Source organism: Saimiri boliviensis, chromosome 5 (genome assembly GCF_048565385.1).
Source record: "Saimiri boliviensis isolate mSaiBol1 chromosome 5, mSaiBol1.pri, whole genome shotgun sequence".
Classification (NCBI taxonomy): Eukaryota; Metazoa; Chordata; class Mammalia; order Primates; family Cebidae; genus Saimiri; species Saimiri boliviensis.
Genome location: NC_133453.1, coordinates 147,366,996 through 147,374,747, shown reverse-complemented (window position 1 = coordinate 147,374,747; position 7,752 = coordinate 147,366,996). Strand labels below are relative to the sequence as shown.

Below are 7,752 nucleotides of genomic sequence, written 5' to 3'. Positions count from 1 at the left end.
CATCTTTGTCTTCCCTCTCTTCGTGCCGTGCGGTGTCACCGGGAAGCGTTTCACGCCCCCGTGATCCCAAAGGCTGCGGGGTGTAGCGGCCAGCTGGGCGGCGGGCCCGGCAGCCTCCGGCGAGTGCGCGTGCGCGTGCGCGCGGTGGAGGGGCCCTGCGGGCTCGCCGTAGGCCGCTTCCGGGACGCGCCCGCCGTTCTGCGGCTGCGCGGCTGCTGGGCGGTAGGTGTGTGCGGCTCGGCGCGGGTTCCCAGGAGCTCGGCTTCGCGGCCCAGCGGGCGGCCACGGGGCAGGACAGCAGCGCGCTGAGGCAGCCCCGCGCCCCGGCCAGGTAAGCTGGGGGACCCGGGCTGCCTGAGTCGCTGGCGTTGGCAGCCTGGGGCGTCGCGCGGCGCCGCAGGGACCCGGACGCGTGGGGGGCGGAGCGGAGGTTGCGGCCAGAGTGTTGCCGAGCGCTGCTTTCTGGGGTCGCCGGGACCGCGGGGTTGCTGGGCGGTGGTTGCTGGGATCTGGGGATGCACTTGGCTCCACACTCCTCTCCTACTGGCCGCTTTCCCCTCCCACGACCGGCGGGCGAGTGCGGCGGGGACCTGGTGGCGGCTCTCGCACCCCGGGCGGGACGCCGCAGCGAACGGCCGCCGGGTGCCCGCTGGAGGCGCTGTCTCACGCCGGGGCGGGGCGCCCGCTGGAGTCCGCCGGGCTGGCCGGGCCGCCCGTGCGCTCCGAGGCCCCGCTTGGCGCTGGCTTCAAGTCCCAGTGTCTGGCGGCAGTTGGGTTGGTGTTGCCTCTGGGTTCGCTTCCCCCGGAGAACCCGACCCCGGATCTTCGCCCCTTTCCCTTTCCCTTTATAAGGCTCGGAGGGAATAACTTGTCAATTAAAAACCCCACACCTGGTTGCCCTGGCTGCAGGCGCCGGGTTGGGGGCGCGGGGCGGGCCTGCCCCTCGGCCAGGCCCCTTTCCCACCGCAGGCACTGCCTGGCAAGGCTGCTGGCGGGAGATCTGGCCGCAGATGGTGAAGGAGAACATTGAGGCCCCCGGTCCCCAAGCAGGGCTCCACAGGCCGGGCAGCGGGCCTTGGTGTGCCCAGGTAGGAGGCCGAACTTCCTTTCCCGAGCTGATACGGAGGAAGCATGGTGGGAGGACACTAGCTATGGGCGTGCCCTGCAGGACCCGGGTGGACAGCAGAGCCTTAGAGGTGGGCTGCCAGCCTTAACTCAGTATTTACTGGCAGGAGAAAGGCTTATTATTATTATTTTTTTTTTCAGATCTATTCAGATGCGACCAGTTAGGGACTAGACATAAATCTATGGGTGAGTGCAGTCAGTTCCTAAATGGGCACGCGGAGGGTGAAGCACTCCAAACTCCAAACTCGGCATCATGCGTCTGGCACTTTTTTGGGGGAGGGTGGGGCCTAAACTGCCTTTGACCTCTTCAACCTTCTGTGCCTCATTCTGTGTGTGTGTGTGTGTGTGTGTGTATTTTCCTGGTGGTGATAGTGGTTGTTGTTTTTCTATTTTCCGTCCTCTTTGAGAAAGGACAGTGGTTTTAGAAATAACGACCTGAGGGCTTTGGAGGTTGAAGTGGGACAAGTTTTCCTAAGGCGCAGCTTGGCAGGAGTCTGGATCATGCAGGTGACTTTTTCTCAGGCCTCTGGGTCAGGGTCCCTCCAATGAGGTGAGGCAGGCCTTTCTCCTCTCCCAGGAGATGTGGCCACGACGCAGGGGCCATGATCTGGGTTTCCCAGTCCGGAGCGTCCAGCATGCCCTGCCCTCTGTACTCACTCCTAGGTGATCTTGGGGGCTGCCTCCCCCTGCATCCTGGGCTGGAGAGGGTCTCCTGAACTTAGGATCTCCTGGGCAGGAGGGCTGGGGTGACACTGACGTGAACCTGCGGGGGTCTGGGCAGTGTCCAGGGCATAAGTGGATAAAGCTGGAGCTTGCGGCTGTGTGCTGGCAGCCCTACCCTAGTGGGTTCTTTTTTTTTTTTTTTTTCTCTTTTTCCAGAGGTAGTCTTGCTCTTGTTGCCCAGGCTGCAGTGCAATGGCGTGATCTCAGCTCATCGCAGCTTCCACCTCCCTGGTTCAAGTGATTCTCCTGCCTCAGTTTCCCAAGTAGCTTGGATTACAGGCACCTGCCACCACGGCTCGCTGATTTTTTGTAATTTTAGTAGAGATGGGATTTCACTACGTTGGTCAGGCTAGTCTCGAACTCCTGACCTCAGGCTATCCACCCGCCTAGGCCTCCCAAAGTGCTGAGATTACAGGTGTGAGCCATCGTTGCCGGCCTCTACTTTCTGTCTCAGTGAATTTGACGACTCCAGGTGCCACATCTAAGTGGAATCATACAGTCATTTGTGTTTTTGCAGCTGGCTTTCTTTCACTGGGCCTGAAGTCCTCAGGCCTCATCTGTGTTGTAGCATGCATCAGAATTTCCTTTCCCCTTAGGGTTGATTCCCATCCCCATTGTGTGGATAGAGCACATTTTGTTTGCTCTTCATCCCTCAGATATCGAGAATATCTCATATACAGTAGTAGAAAGAATCAAAGAAGCCTGCGAGGACTTCATCTTGGCCGCTCGTGCTCTCTGCCGCTCCACCCTTTGCGCGGGTTGGGTGGACAGGCCTCAGCTACTTGCTCATCCTGCATGGAGCAGACGGGCCTAGTGCTGGGCGCAGAGGAGGCAGACTGGAGCAGGAGCCAGTTCCTGCCCTCAACGTGCGGCAGTGACATGCCACGTTAGTGCCAGCCTATCCGGGGCTTTATAAAGTTAAGAAAAGAGCCTGTGTCCATCCCGAAGGCTGTGTGACCACCGGCTTTCTAATGGATGCTTCTGTATTCCCAGAGTTAGGTGGGAGCTCTTGGAAGGATCTCTTTTATCCCAGTGCTCTCGCTAAGAATGGATCCCCTCGGTGTGAGTGTGACTGCAGTAGCTGGTGCCATCATCTGGTCACTTGCACCAGAGCCTGGGAGTTTGTGGCCTACCAAACTCACCTCTCATACTGGGATGCCAATAAATATTATCCAAAGTTGATACCCAGAAAGAGAGTTTAAAAATTATTTAGAGAGGTGGAAAATGGCCACCAGTAGAATTAAAATCAGAAATAATGACAAGGATGGCCCCCAGGGTGGGTAAGTCCTGACTAGGGAATGTGTTATTTCATTATAACCTCTTTCAGCATTAGCTTACTGTGGTCTGAGTGAAATAATTGTCTCATGTTTTTTAGGGCCATGAACAGCAGAGGACTCACCATCTGTCAGACACACTGGTCAGTCTCCTGGCAAGGCAGAGTTGGAGGCTTCTGTCCTCAGGTGGGTGGGCAGGAACGGCGGCTTGCCATAGAGGATCCAGCAGCACCAGGGGCAGGAAGGGAGAAGTGCTCAGTGATTGGTGGGATAGTGGCATCTAGCACAAGGATTCCTGCCAAAATCTAATGGTGGCTGGGCATGGTGGCTCATGCCTGTAATCCCAGCAGTTTGGGAGGCCAAGGCAGGTGGATCACTTGAGGTCAGGAGTTCAAGACCAGCCTGGCCAACATGGTGAAACCCCATCTCTACTAAAAAAAAAAAAAGTATACAAAAATTAGCCGAACACGGTGGCATGGACCTGTGATCCCAGCTACTCAGGAGGCTGAGGCAGGAGAATTGCTTGAACCTAGTAGGCAGAGGTTGCTGTTAGCCGAGATGGTGCCACTGCTCTCCAGCCTGGGGGACGGAGCAAGACTCTATCTCAGAAAAACAAACGAACAAAAACTTAATGGTGTGCAGTGAATCAAAGTGCTGCCTCAGTCAGCTGGGACTAGCATTTTTCAGCAACCTTCAGGATCTTGTGTCACAGGAATGAAGATCCGCATTTCCCACTCATGGAGGGGGTTGATGAAGGAGTTCCATCAGTTGGTCTTGATATGTGTGTTGTGTGTGGTGTACACACAGCAGTTAGGTCTTGTTGGGAAGGAAACATGGCTTCCAACCCTGGACCATTTTGCTATCCCTGAACATATAAGATAGTCATTTGCCTGGTTTTGGGGATGGTGCCTGTGGTTTGCACAGGACAAGGTGGCAGCTGGCTTGCCTGCCACCCTGTTTGGTGGTAATAAGATGCTGAGACCCACTGCTGCTATTCAGGGATCATGGAAGGAATCAGTGCACTTCCCTCTGTCTCCCAGTCTCATTTGCATGTCCCTGGAGCTGAGCGTGTATTATTTTTCTTTCTTCACTTCAAGTGAGCTTTTAAAATAAATACGTGTTGGTTAGGCCATTCAGAAATGTTTCACATTTGAAAAAACAAAAGGTAGCTGCCTCCATGATTTCTTGGTGCCTGCCTACACTGTGGCCTTGTAGGACAGTCTCCGTTGGCTGTGCTGAGCCCATCTGGAGTGTTTCTTGTTGTTATTAGAAATGGAACAGTTTCAGTGCGGATTATAGGTTCATGTTAGGGATGAACTTGGGTAGAGATGGGGATACACTTTGTTCTCTCCTCCTGGACTCAGTGCATCCAGGATTCTGAGCTGCCAGGGGCCTGGCCACTCCTGCCCGGAGCCTTGCCTTGGCTGAGCTGGTCACTGCTGGGTGTCTCAGGCTGCCAGCCTGCCTATCATCTGCAGTGCACAGGTATGCATGTGTGTGCATATGTGCATGCACCACACACGTACCAGGTCCACCTCACACACACCACACACACCCCATACCCACCACACACAACATGCATATCACACCCCCCTCACATACCACATACTACTACATATATACCATGCCCACTTTACACACACCACACACAATACACGTCATACCCACCTTACATACTACATACTACTACATATATATCATGCCCACCTCACACAACCCACACACACGTCCCATACATGCCACACACAACACGCATATCATACCCACCTCACATACCACATACTACTACATATATACCATGCCCACCTCACACAACCCACACACTTAACCCATATACAGCATACACACACCACACATGTACCATGCCCACCTCGCACACACCACACTCATATCCCATACACACCACACACCATGCACATGTCATACCCACCTCACACACACCACATGCATGCCGTGCCCACCTCACACACACCACACACATACCCCATACACACCACAAACAACACACATATCATACACACCTCACACACTAAACACCACATATACACCACACCCACCTCACACACCCCACACACTTAACCCATATATAGCACACACACACCACACACATACCATACTCACCTCACACACATACCCCATACACACCACACACAACGCACACATACCATGGCCACCTCAGACAACCCACACACTTAACCCATATACACCACACACAACACACGTATCATACCCATCTCACACACCACACACTGCGTATATACCATGCCCACCTCACACACCCCACAAATTTAGCCCATGTATACCACAGACATACCATATCCACCTCACACACAATATACACATATCATACCCATCTCACACCCCAGGCACATGTCATATCCAGCTTACACAAACCACACACGTACCCCATACACACCACACACAACATACATACCTCACACACTACACACCACGTATACACCATGCCCACCTCACACATCCCACACATTTAACCCATATACACCACACACTACACACATACCATAACCCCCTCACACACACCACACACATACTCACCTCTCACACACCACACACCACCAAACAAAAACTTAATGGTGTGCAGTAAATGAGAGTGCTGCCTCAGTCAGATGGGACTAGCATTTTTCAGCAACCTGCCCACCTCACACACACCACACATACCCATATACACCACACACACACCACACACATATCATACCCACCTCACACATACACCATATACACCACACACACAGCACACACATCATATCCACCTCACCACACACCACATGTATACCATGCCCACCTCACACACACCACACACATATTATACCCACCTCTCACACACCACACACCACCAAACAAAAACTTAATAGTGTGCAATAAATGAGAGTGCTGCCTCAGTCAGATGGGACTAGCATTTTTCAGCAACCTGCCCACCTCACACACACCACACACATCATGCCCACCTCATACACACCACACATACCCATATACACCACACACACACCACACACATATCCTACCCACCTCACACACACACACCATACCCACCACACACACACCACACACATCATATCCACCTCACCACACACCACATATATACCATGCCCACCTCACATACACCACAGACATATCATACCTACCTCACACACAACACACTTAACCCTTATACACTACACACACCACACACATCCTACCGACCTCTCACACAGCCTATATACACCACACACATATCATACCCACCTCACACACACACACATCATACCCACCTCACACACAACACACTTAACCCTTATACACTACACACACCACACACATATCCTACCAACCTCACACACCTCACACACACCCCATATACACCATACACATATAACCACCTCACACATACCACATACCACATATACATCATACCCACCTCACACACACCACACCCTTAACCCATATACAGTACACACACACCACACACATAGCATACCAACCTCGTGCACGCTGCACACATATCATAAATCTCTCTCACACACCACACACCACATACACACCACACCTACCTCACACATCCCACACATTCAACCCATGTACACCACACATATCATTCCCTCCTCACAAACATACCCCATACACATATCAAACCCACTTCACACACATACCCTATACACACTGCACATACTCATCTCACATACCACATAAATAGTATGCCCACCTCACACACACCACACGCTTAACTCATATGTGCCACACACAGCAGACATACCCTGCCCACCTCACACACACCATACACATATTATACCTACTTCAGGTACACCATACACTTAATCCAAATATACCACACACACACACCACACACATATCATACCCACCTCACACACACCACACACACCCCATATACACCACACATATACCACACACATATCATACCCACCTCACACACCACTTACCACATATATACCATGCCCAGCTTGCAGACACAATACACATATCATACTCACCTCACAGACCACACTCTTCACCCATATGCACCACACACACCCCAATACATATCTTACCCACCTCACACACACCACACACTAAATATATACCATGCCCACCCCACAAACACCACATACTTAACCCATGTACACCACACACATTATACCCACCTCACACACACCACAGACACCCCATATACACCACACATATACCATACACATATCATACCCACCTCACACTACACACCACATATATACCATACCCACCTCACACACACCACATACCACATACACATCATACTCCCCATACACACGACACTCTTAACCCATATACACTACACACACACCACACACATATACCCACCTTAGATACACCACACACATGACATACCCACCTCACACACACCACACTCTTAACCCATATACACTACACACATATACCCACCTCACCCACACCACATACTTAACCCATATACACTACACACACATCATACCCACCTCACACACTGCACATACATCAGAAACACCACCTCACCGCATATACACACCACATAAACACCATGCCCACCTCACACACCCCACACATTTAACCCATATATACCGCACACATATCCTTCCCACCTCACACCCATACCCTGTACACATATCAAACCCACCTCACACAC

At 52.3% G+C, this 7,752-nt stretch overlaps 1 protein-coding gene across 7 annotated transcripts in view; it reads left to right on the top strand.

Annotated features, from left to right (window-relative positions):
• The first annotated feature begins 204 nt into the window (after nucleotides 1-204).
• Nucleotides 205-7,752, top strand: part of LOC101029850 (golgin subfamily A member 6-like protein 2) — a 33,931-nt gene continuing 26,383 nt past the window's right edge. For 5 of the 7 annotated variants that reach the window (XM_074400137.1, XM_074400136.1, XM_039479977.2 and 2 more), the window contains exons 1-2: nucleotides 205-331; nucleotides 3,224-3,308. The gene's annotated coding sequence lies outside the window, so the exon portion shown is untranslated. Of the gene's footprint in view, nucleotides 332-1,266; nucleotides 1,312-3,223; nucleotides 3,309-7,752 lie in introns of all 7 variants that reach the window. The other 2 variants (XM_074400133.1, XM_074400135.1) reach the window with 2 other exon arrangements.